This window comes from Entelurus aequoreus, linkage group LG03 (assembly GCF_033978785.1).
Source record: "Entelurus aequoreus isolate RoL-2023_Sb linkage group LG03, RoL_Eaeq_v1.1, whole genome shotgun sequence".
NCBI lineage: Eukaryota > Metazoa > Chordata > Actinopteri > Syngnathiformes > Syngnathidae > Entelurus > Entelurus aequoreus.
The window spans coordinates 29,242,728-29,259,416 of record NC_084733.1 but is presented as its reverse complement, the minus strand read 5'-3'; the positions used below and the strand labels follow the sequence as shown (position 1 = coordinate 29,259,416).

The 16,689-nt window shown below is 43.2% G+C and overlaps 1 long non-coding RNA gene across 1 annotated transcript; it reads right to left on the bottom strand.

Moving 5' to 3' along the window:
* Window positions 1-2,657: 2,657 nt before the first annotated feature.
* On the bottom strand, window positions 2,658-3,237 carry LOC133646335 (uncharacterized). The gene is made up of 3 exons (XR_009825274.1): window positions 3,202-3,237; window positions 2,983-3,057; window positions 2,658-2,878 (listed from the first exon to the last, which is right to left on the bottom strand). It is a non-coding gene; the product is annotated as an uncharacterized LOC133646335 (long non-coding RNA).
* Between the last annotated feature and the right edge of the window lie 13,452 nt (window positions 3,238-16,689).

Here is a 16,689-nt window from a genome sequence, read left to right as displayed (position 1 = left end):
GCTTATTTGTGTTTTCCTCTATTTTGTCGTTAATGTAATTTTTTTTTAAGGATTTAGTCAGGTTGGTTGACTTATTTCTTAATTTATTGCATTACTTTTTGAGAGTTGGAAGGAGTAATTTGAGGTTGATATTATTGGGTTGTTTATCTACTTCTGTTTTACATTTTTGGTATTCAGAGTATTTCCTGTCTCTGTCTTTTATGGCAGCTAATAGGTCCGGATTCATCCATGGTTCCGAGCGGGCTTTGATCCTGACTGTTTTCACGGGAGCCATGTCATTTAGTATCTTTAGGAACGCCGTTTTGAAGCGATCCCAAGCAACATCGACCAGGTTGCTCGCAAGCACAGGGGACCAGTCCCACTCATCTAATTTTAAATTGTCATTAGAGTATTTTTTGAGGGATCTGGATTGGGTATGATAAGTGGTATCATCCAAAACTAATGTAAAGCATCCAAACAACAGAAGAATAAGTAATTATTACATTTTAACAGAAGTGTAGATAGAACATGTTAAAAGAGAAAGTAAGCAGATATTAACAGTAAATGAGCAAGTAGATTAATATTTTATTTTCTACCACTTGTCCTTAATAATTTTGACAAAATAATAGAATGGAAAATTACACAATATTAGGTGCCTTTGTTTGCTTACTTACTAATAAAAGACAAGTTGTCTTGTATGTTTACTATTTTATTGTATCGTTACAAACTTCCAATAAGAAACATATGTTTAATGTACAGTAAGATTTTTTGTTAAAATAAAGCCAATAATGCAATTTTTTTGGCCCCTTTATTTAGGAAAGTACAGAAAAGTATCTAAATAATTTTGATACCGGTACCGGTGACAAAATATTGGTATCGGGACAAAACTAATGGTGATTAATCAAAACTCAAATTTGTGATTCATCTGATTAAAACATTTATCGTTTGACAGCAAAGGAGAAAATGCAACGTTTTGTTGGCAAAATATAACATTATCAGTGTGTGCCTTACCATGAGGGAAGGACGCTGCTTAAAAATAGTCCACTTTTAATGCAATACAGACCAAACATCTTGTGCAATATCCTTGTCATGCTCTTGTGTCAGTATCTGCAGGACATTGTCTCATCATATACCATACTTGCCAACCCTCCCGATTTTCAGTGCCCCTCCCGAAAATCTCCCGGGGCAACCATTCTCCCGAATTTCTCCCGATTTCCACCCGGACAACAAAATTGGGGGCGTGCCTTAAAGGCACTGCCTTTAGCGTCCTCTCTCACCTGAAACCTTCACCCCTTTTTTGATTGATTGATTGATTTAAACTTTTATTAGTAGACTGCACAGTACAGTACATATTCCGTACAATTGACCACTAAATGAATAAGTTTTTCAACTTGTTTAAGTCGGGGTCCACGTAAATCAATTCATGGTAATTAACATGAAACCTTCACCCCTTAACAGCCACATGCTGTCCAGGCGTCCGCTTTTCCTCCACATAAACAGCGTGCCGGCCCAGTCACATAATAATGTGGCGTTGGACGGGTTTAACAATGGTCTTAACTCGAAGATGTCAAGAACTGCTGACACGTTGTATGATCTTTTGACTGGTTTAATGATAACGTTAATTTCAAACACACACACACACACAAGTGAATGCAAAGGCATACTTGATCAACAGCCATATATGTCACACTGACGGTAGCCGTATAAACAACTTTAACAATGTTACTAATATGCGCCACACTGTCAACCCACACAAAACAAGAATGAAAAACACATTTCGGGAGAACATCCGCACAGTAACACAACATAAACACAACAGAACAAACACCCAGAATCCCTTGCAGCACTAACTCTTCCGGGACGCTACAATAACATCTACGGCTTTTGGAACTCAGTGCACAACTGCACACACAACAAGAAGGAGACGAAGCAGAAGAACGAAGAAGAGACATGGCGACGACGAGTAAGAAGAAGAAATACGCTTGCAAGTTCCAAAATGATTGGAAAAAAGAATTTCATTTCATCCAGGACAGCTCGAAGGGGAAGGGGTATGCTGCCTGCACCTCAACCCCGCCCCCGCAACCCCCCCATCTCCCGAATTCGGAGGTCTCAAGGTTGGCAAGTATGTCATATACATGCACTCAATGTTGGACTGCGTAAAAATATGCTCATGCTGTCACTTTACGGATGACTCGGGGGCTAAAACTTCCCCTTCCAACTTTTCCTGCCATCTGGGTGAGGAGGGGCTCGTTTGAAAATGAGTGAGCTAGCACAACGAGGAGCGTGCAGATGAGTCTAAAAAGCTGACAACATTAATATGGAGGCAAACAGAGCGAGCGACCTGGCAGTCACTCAAATCCTGCACCTGCACCTTTATAAAAAAAAAAAAACACTCGCTGGTGTCTTGCCGCGAGCTTTGTGTTTCTCTCTGCATTCTGCACACCCACCAGTACTCTTCTCCCGCTTCGCTCTCCATGTGCCGTGGCTCGCGGCGTTGTCTTTTTCGGCGCGTTTTCTCTCTCTCTCCGCCCCGTGCGCTTGTGTGTTAATTGCGGCCAATCCTTTGGGAAGATGCACAAGAAGACCTGTTCGAGAGCAGCCGAGCTCCCACTCACACCTGGTCTGCCTGAAGGGCAAGAAGAGGAGAGATTTGCTTTTCCCCCTCTCTCTCTCTCCATCTCATAATCTCTCCATCGCCGCGTTTGCCACGTTACAGCTTGGAGAAACCAGCTGTGCACAGGCGTCCCACCACCAGGCCAACATATTCCATCAATCACGGCTCAGCGCTCATACCTTTGAATGGATGAACGTGTGCTGAGAAGGAAGAGAAACGTTGAAAGCGTGTAGCCGGAGGGCCTCTTCCATCGGATGACGGCAATATTTCACCAGCAGCTCTCATCTGGAAGGGCAACGTTAAGACAGGCAAAATGATAATTGGGCTTTTATGTCACTTAGAAAATAGAAAATAGCAACCAGTAAAAAAAAAAAAATACAACCTTTGACCTTGCATTAATCGGATCAGATCTCCTTCAAAATCCATAAGCTCTGAACTGGTTTGACATTTGACCTTATCCATTTCTGCCATCATGTGTAGGATTACATTCAAAATTGCACTTTTCTAATGGAAGATTGATACAATATTGTGGCAAATTTTTCAACCTTCAACCTCAGGTAATATTTCTAACATGCCAACTGTCATACAAGTGTAAACATAAGCTTTACCTCTCTCTACATTCCACACACTACCAGGACACAAAGTCACGGGATGGCATCTTTCCACCATTATGGCCCCCTGTCTATGGAACAGCTTGCCGGAGGACCTCAGGGCTGCGGAGAACGTTCATGTTTTTAAGAGCAGGCTTAACCCTTGTGTAATGTTCATATTGTTGTTACTCAGCCAGCGTTTGTGGATCTAATGGACCCGTTGCATTTTGTGGCTTTTAATGCCTCACAATCAAACACTTTTATGTTAAAATACTGAACAGATGTTTACCTTATCCCAATAACCATATGTTATTATAATATTAATATTATAATAATTATTTGTTTAAGGAGTTTTCCGGCTTAATGTAGACAGGGCCTAAGATAGTCACTACATTTGACCTACAAATAAGATTATCCGTTTGTTCATTCAGATCCATGCTGCAATACTAGTAGCTATTTTATCTGGGGTCTACAATTTCAAAAACGCTTTGATGCATGTACAACATTAAGGCAAAAGCAAATACACACATAATCATACATGGCAATAAAAACAACCCATCCATCCATCCATTTTCTACCGCTTGTCCCTTTCGGGATCGCGGGGTGTGCTGGAGTCAGCTGCATTCGGGCGAAAGGCGGGGGTTCATCCTGGACAAGTCGCTACCTCATCACAGGGCCAACGCAGATAGACAGAACACATTGAAAATAAAACAGCTCCACATTAACTACTGTACATACAATAGCTATGCTAACGTAGGATTGCACATTTGCCATAAAGGTCAGTTGTTGACAGAAAAGTGCAAGTCCTAACAAAAAGCCCGACAGACTTTTTTCAAGCGATCAAGTTAGAAACCGAAAATTAATTCATATAATTTCACCCATCACAATAGTAGGGTTAATTTAGGAATTGTAACTATAGATGTCCGATAATATCGGTCTGACGATATTATCGGCCGATAAATGCTTTAAAATGTAATATCGGAGATTATCGTATCGGTTTCAAAAAGTACAATTTATGACTTTTTAAAACGCCGCTGTACGGAGCGGTACACAGACGTAGGGAGAAGTACAGAGCAGTTGCGTCTCCCTCTCCGATACTTACCAACCCTCCCTATTTTCCCGGGAGACTCACGAATTTCAGTGCCCCACTCGAAATTCTCCCAGGGCAACCATTCCCCCGAATTTCTCCCGATTTCCACCCACACAACAATATTGGGGGCGTGCCTTTAAGGCACTGCCTTTGCGTGCCGGCCCAATCACATAATATCTGCAGCTTTTCACACACACAAGTGAATGCAATGCATACTTGGTCAACAGCCATACAGGTCACACTGAGGGTGGCCGTATAAACAACTTTAACACTGTTACAAATATGCGCCACACTGTGAACCCACACCAAGCAAGAATGACAAACACATTTCGGGAGAACATCCGCACCGTAACACAACATAAAAACAACAGAACAAATACCCAGAACCCTTTGCAGCACTAACTCTTCCGGGACGCTACAATATACACCCTCCGCTACCCTCAACCTCCTCAGAGCATGTCCCAAATTCCAAGCTGCTGTTTTGAGGCATGTTAAAAAAAATAATGCACTTTCTGACTTCAATAATAAATATGGCAGTGCCATGTTGGCATTTTTTTCCATAACTTGAGTTAATTTATTTTGGAAAACCTTGTGACATTGTTTAATGCATCCAGCGGGGCATCACAACAAAATTAGGCATAATAATGTGTTAAATCCACGACTGTATATATCGATATCAGTTGATATCGGAATCGGTAAAAAAGAGTTGGACAATAGAGGAGCTGGACGAAGTGGCTGCTTAGGCTGCTGCCCCCGCGACCCGACCTCGGATAAGCAGAAGAATATGGATGGATGGATGGAATATCGGAATATCGGATATATCGTCAAAAAAGCCATTATCGGACATCTCTAATTGTAACATTGCACTTCACCGTCATATATCTACATCAGGGGTGTCAAACTCATTTTAGATCGGGGGCCACATGGAGAAAAATCTACTCCCAAGTGGGCCGGACTGGTAAAATCACTGCACGATAACTTTTACACATGGTTTTCTTTGTTTAAAAATAGAACAAGCACATTCTGAAAATGTACAAATCATAATGTTGTTGTTGTTTTTTTTACACTTACATGTTGCGGTTAATAGTATTCTACCTTTAATAGTTGTTATTTATACTTTCTGAATAAATTATGTGATAATGTTCATCAGCCAACTCATTGGTGTTAATTTTCAATCTATCAAGACAAAAATATAATATCAAAATCAAATTAGTATGTTATTCATGTCGTTTGCTCATTTTCCTCGACTGATATACTAACATCATGTAGGTTTTTGTTTTTGTTTTTACATATGTAACATCATCTACAAAGATACAAATAATTTCTATTGCGACATCTAGTGGACACATTTAAAACAGCAGTTTATTTAATAGAAAAATGTTGGTTCATTTTATACTTGGCAAAGTCATCCCGCGGGCCGGATAAAACCTGTTGGCGGGCCTGATTCGGCCCGCGGGCCTTATGTTTGACACCACTGATCTACATGTAGCACCATGCTGACAGCGAGAGTGTTTTGCTCGATGAATGAAGCCAGCACCGTGACACCATCATTGGCCTTTTGGCTAAACTTTGACATTCTCTTGTCCGCCTTTGTAGCCATATGCGCTCATGGCTGGGTTGGACGGAGTGGAAAAGTTGCTTGTTTTTATAATCAAGAGTTGGGGGGGGACACAAACACGCGCATGGTGACATTCGACCACATTCGCTCTCTCACTTTATCTCTCTGTTGAGGCGCACAACTCTTGGTCAGCAGCACAGATGAGTTGTGGGAAAACAAGCAGCTGCGAGAGGAGGAACGAGACCATAAGGCTGGACCGCTTGCCAAATTTCATCATCTATTATGGATTGCCTGAGATGCACACTCTCCACCACAAACCTGGGGCATGTGTCGGACTCACATGCAATCACAAACCCCGGTGTGGACACAATGTTGTATGCTAACATGCACATTCCAGCCATATGCTAAAGTGCAGTGTTTCAAAGCATATATAGACTCAGTACCCATTTTTATTGTCCTATTAAGTGGCAATGAGAGCCAAATGTGTGTTTATACAGTATTCATGCCATTTCATTACATAGGTAACTTGGTAATTTAAGAGTCCAAATGGATGCCTATTATTATTTTTAAAAAAGTCTGCGGGCTATAGAGTGTTTACTATTCGGGCTCCAGTACTCTGGAGATGCTACCTCAGTAGAAGCATTTAAGTCCCATCTTAAAACTCATTTGTATACTCTAGCCTTTAGATAGACCCCCCTTTTAGACCAGTTGATCTGCATAGGTGGATTAATGACCGGGCCTACCGGGCCCAGGCCCAGGGGGCCAGAGGCCCCAAGGGGCCAGGCCAACTTGGCCCCGCGGCCGCGACCCAAGCAAAACTACTTTTGCAAAAATAATAATCTTAAGCCCCAAGGGGCCAGGCCAACTTGGCCCCGCGGCCATGATCCATAGAGGATAAGAGGCCCCAAGGGGCCAGGTCAACTTGGCCCCGCGGCCGCGACCCACAGAGGGCCAGAGGCCCCAAGGGGCCAGGCCAACATGGCCCCGCGGCCATGATCCATAGACGGTCAGAGGCCCCAAGGGGCCAGGCCAACTTGGCCCCGCGGCCACGATCCATAGAGGGTCAGAGGCCCCAGGGGGCCAGGTCAACTTGGCCCCGCGGCCACGATCCATAGACGGTCAGAGGCCCCAAGGGGCCAGGCCAACTTGGCCCCGCGGCCACGACCCACAGAAGGCCAGAGGCCCCAAAGGGCCAGGCCAACTTGGCCCCGCGGCCGCGAGCCACAGAAGGCCAGAGGCCCCAAGGGGCCAGGTCAACTTGGCCCCGCGGCCACGATCCATAGAGGGTAAGAGGCCCCAAGGGGCCAGGTCAACTTGGCCCCGCGGCCGCGACCCACAGAGGGCCTGAGGTCCTAAGGGGTCAGGCCAACTTGGCCCCGCGGCCATGATCCATAGAGGGCCAGAGGCCCCGAGGGGTCAGGCCAACTTGGCCCCGATCCATAGAGGGTCAGAGGCCCCAAGGGGCCAGGCCAACTTGGCCCCGCGGCCACGACCCACAGAGGCCCCAAGGGGCCAGGCAAAATTGGCCCCGCGGCCATGATCCACAGAGGGCCAGAGGCTCTCAATCATTATTATCAAAGCTAATTCTCAAATTGGATGGATCACACAACCTCACTCACATATTCTTTATCAATTATTAAAGGTTGTTTCTGAATTTTGATCACAGAACTTAATGCAAATATTCTTGATTGATTGACAAAGCTCATTCTCAAATTTTGATTACACAACCTTACTCTGACAAATTATCATTATCAAAAAGCTCTATCTCGAATTTGGATCACAGAATCTCACTCAAGTATTCTTAGCTGTGCCCCTCCCCCATCAAGTCTTTCATAAACCGGTCTGTTCTTTTAGAATCTCCTCATTTGGTATTTTGAACTCGTGAGAGACTGCTCAAAATTTGGTTTCCTTTCCCTCAGTTCAGACTCAGAGATAATTTGAAATCATTCAACAAGAAGTTTAACGCGCGCACACACACACACACACACACTTGAGTTGAGCATTACTTGGAAATTCTTATATTTTCCATTTTGCTGTTATTATCAGCATCTTCCCATTTTGTCCTTTTCTTTTGAGAAAGTTTACAGTCTGACATTTGTCACTGCTGTCAGTTAATAACTTTTTGGTCTTTGACCCATTTTGTCATTTTCTCGATTCGATCGTCACTGACCACTCTCTCCTGTCTGGCAGACATCGTTGCTGCCATCATAGCTAGCAAGCTGCCTGCAGCGGGTCATCCCTATGTTCCCCGTCCCTATGTTACCCGGGTCCTATGTTCCCCTCTACCGGGGAACTAAGGACCCTTTTTAAAAAAAAGGGTTCTATGTTCCCCGCTGCGGGGAACGTACAACACTTTTTCCAGAAAAGGTTTCTATGTTCCCCGCTGCTTCCAATGCGCGACTAAGTAAGACGCACGCAGACACGCATGACAGAGACGCGTTTAAGTTGTCGAAGGAAGGAAGTTCGCGTTTGAGTTGCTCTATCTGCTGCCGCACGCCCTGTGACAGGTTAGGTTTAGGGATGGTTTTGGTCAGGGCACAATTTCGCCAAAAAAGTGCTCCACAACGCCCTGTGACAGGTTAGGTTTAGGGATAGTTTTGGTCAGGGCACAATTTCGCCAAAAAAAAGTGCTCCACAACGCCCTGTGACAGGTTAGGTTTAGGGATGGTTTTGGTCAGGGCACAATTTTGCAATTTCGCCAGATACAATGCAGGGAACATAGGACCCTTTTTTAGAAAAAGGGTCCTAAGTTCCCCGGTCGCATACAAAGACCCAGGAACAACCGGGGAACATAGGACCCGGGGAACATAGGACCCGGGGAACATAGGCACGCTCCCGCCTGCAGATAGCAACATTTTGGTGTCCTTTGGGAAAATATTTAGAAAGAAGACAAAAGTACACACAGTTGTACAACTATTATCTTTATGATCTTTTTTGTGTTAGTTTCTCTGTTACTGTGTGTGGCCAATTAAGCGACTTTTGGCCATACCTGGCTGGTGACATTTAGCGACTTTCTGGTTGATGTTAAGATTAATAATAGCAACAGTTCTCTTCATCTTAATGCAATTTATTGTGTCTGTCTCTCCACATTTTGCCATTAGGTACTTTGAGCTCTTGTTGGTCAGTCACTCTAAGGTACATTGTTGCTGCCATCATAGCTAGCAAGCTGCCTGCAGATAGCGACATTTTGGTGTCCTTTGAGAAATATTAAGAAAGAAGACAAAAGTACAAGACATTGTACGATTACTATCTTTTTAAAATTATTTGTTTCACTGTGTGATTGACCGACTTTGCCGCTAGATTTCGCGTCTTTTGGCCATACCTGGCTAGCGACTAAAAACATCATTTAGCGACTTTTTGGTTGTGAAGATAAGTGGTAAAAGCAGATCTTCCTGTTGGTCTTCCCACATTTTGCCATTTGGTACTTTGCACTCTTCTTGGTCACTCCAAGGCATTTGTCCCTGCCTTCAGCTAGTCACTTGGCTCTTTTGGAATATATTTCACTGTAATTGGCTCTCTCTCTCTCTTTCTCCTCAGTACAAATCAGCCTGTTCCCTTGCCATTCATCACTGACCACTCTGCTCTCCTGTCTGTCAGACATTATTGCTGCTTGCAGATAGCTTGGGGTCCTTAGAGAAAATATCAGAAGAGAAAAGTACACAATTATCTTAATTATCTTTTTTATTCAGTCAGTCCTTCAGTGAGTCCCAGTGTGTTGGCGATTAAGCAACGTTGGCATTCAATTAGCGACTTTTGGCCATACATGGCTGGCGACTCAAAAAACTAGAAAAAAAGTACAAAAAGTTGTACAATTAATATCTTTATTATCCTTAATTCCCCTGAATCCTAGAGTGTGTTGCAATTAAGCAACTTTGCTGCTAGGTTTAGCGACTCTTGTTTTGGGCATACCTGGCTAGCGACTACAAACATTATTCAGCAACTTTTTGGCTGTTAAGATTAACGTTAATAAATTAAATCCTAATACAATTTATTGTGTTGGTCTCGCCATCTTGCTATTAGGTACTTTGAATTCTTGTTGGTCTCTGCTAAGGTATCTGGCTGTTGTCTTTGCCTTCAGTTAGTCACTTGGCTCTGGAATATATTTAACTGTACTTGGCTCTCTCTTTCTCCTCAGTACAAATCAGTCTGTTCCCTTGCCATTTAGACATTTTCTTGATTGGATCATCACTGACCACTCTGCTCTCCTGCTGTCTATCAGACATTGTTGCTCCCATCATAGCTAGCAAGCTGCCTTGGTGTCCTTTGTGAAAATATTTAGATAGAAGACTAAAGTGCACAAAGGTGTACAATTATTATCTTTTCAAAATATTTGTTTCACTGTCAGTGTGATTGACCGACTTTGCCGCTAGATTTCGCGTCTTTTGGCCATACCTGGCTAGCGACTGAAAACATCATTTAGCAACTTTTTGGTTGTGAAGATAAGAGGTAAAAGCAGATCTGCCTGTTGGTCTTTCCACATTTTGCCATTTGGTACTTTGCACTCTTGTTGGTCACTCCAAGGCATTTGCCCCTGCCTTCAGCTAGTCACTTGGCTCTTTTGGAATATATTTCACTGTAATTGGCTCTCTCTCTCTTTCTCCTCAGTACAAATCAGTCTGTTCCCTTGCCATTTAGACATTTTCTTGATTCGATCATCACTGACCACTCTGCTCTCCTGCTGTCTATCAGACGAATCAGTTGATTCTCTGCTCTCAATTGTCTATGCTAGTAAGCTGTTATTCTCTGCTTTGGAGTGTTGATGCTGGGTTGCTAGTTTTCTAAATCACCTCACACACTTGAAGGAAGCAGCACCGATCATAAACACACAAACAAACTCACACACACACACACACACACACACACACACACACACACACACACACACACATAGTTGGTTTATCTGTTGTGATAGGCAAAGAGCCAATGTGCAAAGAAAGAAGGGAAATATGGATCATAAACGTTTAAGTGGAGGAGCTAGAAAAAAAATTCAGCAAGAAAAGAAAAAAAAGGAATCAGTTTTACTTGAGAGTGTTCCAAATATCTCCAGCTTCTTCAGTACAAAGACATCTGCTGAAAGCAATTCTATAAATGCTACTGCAAATTCAGCTAAGGTTAGCAATGCACCTGAGCTAGCATGTAGCTCCCAAGATCCTGAGACCACTACAAGTGTAGACACTGAACCAAATGCTTCTGATGCTTATGATTCAACCAATTCAGCAGTAGCCAGTTGCTCGGATGAATGTGAGGTCACTGCACCTCTGGACAGCATAGAAAATGAGCTGAATCTTTCTTCAACACCATCTACAGTGACAACTCTACCTAGTGATCCCGCTAAATGGGCTGAGACCCTCACTGAGTCAATGAAGGAAGTTCTTATTCAAAGAGGTGCAAAATCATTTCACAACCGTCACAGCCATTATCCAGCTTCTGTGAGGAACAGTGGGCTAGGAGGCAAAACCCGATGCCTAAACAATGAACATTTTACTTCACACTTGCCCAATGGACAACGAGTACAAAGAGAGTGGCTGATGTACTCTCCCTCTACTGGTAATGTTTACTGCTTTGCATGCAAACTGTTTTCCCCAAAAACGCATTCTTTTGTGACAGGCTATTGTGATTGGAAACACTCAGAAAGATTTGGTGAACATGAGCGAAGTGCTGAGCACATAACCTGCATGCAAGCAGTCTTGAACCGCGCCAAAGGTGCCACAGTTGATGCAGACCTGTTCAAACAGTTTCAGGCAGAGAGCAGCTATTGGAGGCAGGTGTTACAAAGAGTTGTTGCAGTCATTAAATTCCTTGCAGAAAGGGGCCTTGCATTTAGGGGTAAAAATGAATCGTTAGGGTCTCCTCTCAATGGGAACTACCTTGGTATTCTGGAGGTCCTGGCTGAATTTGATCCCTTTCTAAAGGATCACATCAGAAAGTTTGGGCAGATGGGTCGAGGTAATACCTCATATCTGTCCTCCACCATTTGTGAGGAATTCATTGAATTGATGGGTGCAAAAACCAAACAGGCTATAGCAGATGAACTGCAAGCAAGCAAATACTACTCTATCATTGTGGATTCAACCCCAGATTTATCTCATGTGGACCAATTGACATTCATATTCCGTTTTGTTAGCAAAGAGGGCAGTGTTGTTGAACGCTTTGTGGGTTTTGAGCCCATTACTAGCCATACAGGTGAAAGTTTGGCTAACTGTGTCATGTCTGTGTTGGAAAATCTAGGGTTAGAGCTGTCAAATTGCAGGGGGCAGGCTTATGATAATGCCAGCAACATGTCAGGGAGGTATAATGGGTTGCAGGCTCACTTAAAGAAAAGCAACCCATTAATACACTATATTCCATGTGCAGCTCACTCTTTGAATTTGGTGGGAGTCAACAGCATTGACAGATGTGGAAATGAAGTCTCTAAGTATTTTGACTTGATTCAGTCTATTTACAACTTCACAACTGCATCCACACACCGATGGGACAGGGTATTTGGCAATTCCAACATAGATCTCACACTTAAAGCTTTATCCAACACGCGTTGGAGTTGCCGTGCAGAATCTACCAAAGCACTGTGGCAGAACTACAGTAAAATAAAAGCAGCACTACAGGTTATTTCCACTGATGACACAGAGAAACGAGACACACGAACTGAAGCTGACAGTCTAGTGCGGAAGCTGGATTCACTTGAGATGGCCTTCATGGCAGGCTTTTGGGACACTGTTCTGTCCAGATTTCAGGCCACAAGTCTGCAACTTCAAAAAGCAGACATGGACCTTGGTACAGCAGTTAGATTGCTGGAATCTCTGCGCACCTTTGTTCTCTCCCAAAGAGATCTATTTGATCATTTTGAGCAGAAAGCCTTAAACATGTTGGGTGGCACCCCATCTTACAGGGCTGAACGGACGAGGAAACGTAAAAAGTTTGCTGATGAATCAGCATCCCCAGATGTTGTGCTTGAGGGAAGGCAACTGTTTCAAATAGAGACATTTATTGCCTCTATTGATCAACTGAGTTCAAGCCTTAATCACCGTCTGGAGGCCTACAAACATCTGAACAATTTGTTCAGTGTCCTTTTCTCTTTGGATACAGAGTCCAATGCTTCAGTCCTTCACAAGGCCAAGATTCTCACTGAATCATACCCATCTGACCTCAATGAAAGTCTTGGACAGGAGCTTATACAGTTCAAATCTTTTATACAGCTCAACAACACTGATGAGGAGAGGACCCCTTCAGGACTGCTCAAAACAATAATACATTTTGGACTACAGCCTACGTTTCCTAATACATACATTGCGCTACAGATTTTTCTCACTCTACCGGTCAGTAACTGTGAGGGAGAACGCTCATTCTCTCTTTTGTCAAGAGTAAAAAATGAGCTGCGCACAAGAATGACTCAGAAAAGATTAAATGTGTTATCTCTAATGGCAATTGAGAGTGAGCTGACAAGAGAGTTGGACTTCAATGATGTGGTGGATGATTTTGCAAAATTGAAAGCACGAAAGAAACCCCTTGCTTAAAGGTGCACTGTGTAAGATTTTTAGGTTATTTCCAGAATTCACCCATTCACTAATGTTAGGCTACCTGTTTTCATGAATACTTACCACCACCATAAAATTCTAAGTATCCATTATGACTTGGAGAATTGCACTTTTGCCATTTCTGGGAAGTGTCACCTGGATTGTGAAGATAGGATTGACTTTAGGCAGAAGCTTGGTGCTTTCTCTGGCAAACTGAACCTCAAGCTTCATTCTCTGCAGCTTTGCATTCTTGTGCAGACTTTCATCCACAAGGAACTTTTCAACTTCCCCACTATCGTGAAGGGGCCATCAAAAGATTTCAGTGTGTCCAGCATGTCTAGTCTCTTACTCTCCTTTCTTTGAGCCATCTCTTGTTTCTCATCTGCCCTACTCTCGAATTTTGCCTTCATGAATTTACTCCAGTTGAGTTCAACCTCCCTTTTTGCTTGTGCTGCTGCCTTGAAACCTCTGAAGTTCCTGGCTCTTCTGTAAAATTATTGACCTATTGACTGCGTTCAGTGTGCCCAACTTCTTCAGTTTGTAGTCCACCTTGCCACATTGTCTCTCCATCCCAATGTTGTGCACAGGGGTGCCATCAATGTTACTAGCCTGTTCACTGACAGGGTCCATTGGGAAGGTCTCCTCATCCATCCTCTGCCTGGCCAGGACAGTCTTCAGATGGGGCAGCATGAGATCTGTCAGCTGCTTCACTTCATCCAAGTATTCGGCAGCCACGTCTGACACTGAGTTCAGGACATGTCCAGTGCCTGTCCAGCCACTATAGCATTCTTGGAAATGGGCTATCTTGACCTGCATGCAGCCCTTGTACCATGAACTGGCCTACACCTTTCTTTGTGGTGCTCTCCGATGCATGTTATCATTTTACCTTTCTCCTTCTCCTCAAGCTTAACCACAAATAGATACAGACTTTGAGCCTCAATTTGCTGCACAGCTGCCGTTATGCCAATGTGTTTTCCTAAGATATTATTTTATTTTTAATGATAGAAGGGAGGAAAAGGGGGCAAAAATCATGTCCGATTTAGTTTTTTGGGTGGGTTGGGGGGTTTATTTCATGATAGCTACCAACTTCCAATACATAATATCTCTCAAATGACCCAATGCACCATCACTGAAGTGGGCGTAATCATTTTCAAAAATGTTTATTTTTAGGCCATTTATCCCCTCCCCCTGTGTCTGTGTGAAACCTGTGCTTGTCAGTGTCTGTGTGGTATACCTAATAGTGTGTGTGCAGTATGTGCACTCTTCTGTACAGTACAGTGTGCATGTCTGTTCACAGTATACAGTATTTCTTGCATAGTGCGTGCGTGTGTGTGCGCCCACACGCGCGGGGGGTTGAGGGGCCAAGACCATGTCAGGCCCAGGGGGCCAAAATTTCTTAATCCGCCCCTGTTGATCTGCCGTTGCTTTTCACAGATTCGGTGACCACAGATGATTGCTAGCTGACCAAAGTTTGGACCCAGGGTGGACCACTCATCCGTGCATCATTTGGGGACGTGTCTGCGCTGCTGACTTGTCTCCACTCAAGATGATCCCCTGCTGGCCTCACAATGGACTGGACTCTCACACTATTAACTAGATCCACTATGGACTGGACTCTCACACTATTAACTAGATCCACTGTGGACTGGACTCTCACACTATTAACTAGATCCACTGTGGACTGGACTCTCACACTATTAACTAGATCCACTATGGACTGGACTCACACTATTAACTAGATCCACTATTGACTGGACTCTCACAATATTAACTAGATCCACTATGGACTGGACTCTCACACTATTACCTAGATCCACTATGGACTGGACTCTCACAATATTAACTAGATCCACTATGGACTGGACTCTCACACTATTAACTAGATCCACTGTGGACTGGACTCTCACACTATTAACTAGATCCACTGTGGACTGGACTCTCACACTATTAACTAGATCCACTATGGACTGGACTCACACTATTAACTAGATCCACTATTGACTGGACTCTCACAATATTAACTAGATCCACTATGGACTGGACTCTCACACTATTAACTAGATCCACTATGGACTGGACTCTCACAATATTAACTAGATCCACTATGGACTGGACTCTCACAATATTAACTAGATCCACTATGGACTGGACTCTCACACTATTAACTAGATCCACTGTGGACTGGACTCTCACACTATTAACTAGATCCACTATGGACTGGACTCTCACAATATTAACTAGATCCACTATGGACTGGACACTCACACTATTAACTAGATCCACTATGGACTGGACTCTCACAATATTAACTAGATCCACTATGGACTGGACTCTCACACTATTAACTAGATCCACTGTGGACTGGACTCTCACACTATTAACTAGATCCACTATGGACTGGACTCTCACAATATTAACTAGATCCACTATGGACTGGACTCTCACACTATTAACTAGATCCACTATGGACTGGACTCTCGCAATATTAACTAGATCCACTATGGACTGGACTCTCACAATATTAACTAGATCCACATGGACTGGACTCTCACAATATTAACCAGATCCACTATGGACTGGACTCTCACACTATTAACTAGATCCACTATGGACTGGACTTTCACAATATTAACTAGATCCACTATGGACTGGACTCTCACACTATGTTTTAGATCCACTCGACGTCCATTGCACCGGTCGCCCAAGGGGGCGTCCCAACATCTGCGGTCACCTCCAAGGTTTCTCATTGTCATCCCATTGGGTTGAGTTTTTTCTTGCCCTGATGTGGGATCTGAGCCGAGGATGTCGTTGTGGCTTGTGCAGCCCTTTGAGACACTCGTGATTTAGGGCTATATAAGTAAACTTTGATTGATTGATTGATTGATTGATTGATTGATTGATTGATTGATTGATTGATTGATTGATTGATTGATTGATAATAACAATACGGCAGTGAGACAAACTAGGGGAATTTTTTTGTGTTTTAGTACTTTTGGTTTTAATCCGATTAAGTCCCTTTTTTTTTACGTTATCAGGTTTATTTTATTGTCAAATCGAATGCATAACTTTCTTTTGAATTTCTCATTTGTTTTTGTGCCTAATACATTTTCAAACATGTAAAGATGCAGATTGTGTTGTCTAGCTTAGAGGCATTATGTCTTTTTTTTGGCAGGTTTTAACAAGAGGTGACAATTATCGATGTTGTGTTGTGTTGTTTATTATGGTCTGCCAGAGTACTACGTAACTCGTAAGTGGGGCTCGGAGGCCATTTGCTAAAAATAGTGTTACTAAGAAAAATGAGCAAACTGGTGTAATCTAATGAGAAATGGTTGAAATGTTGACGCGAA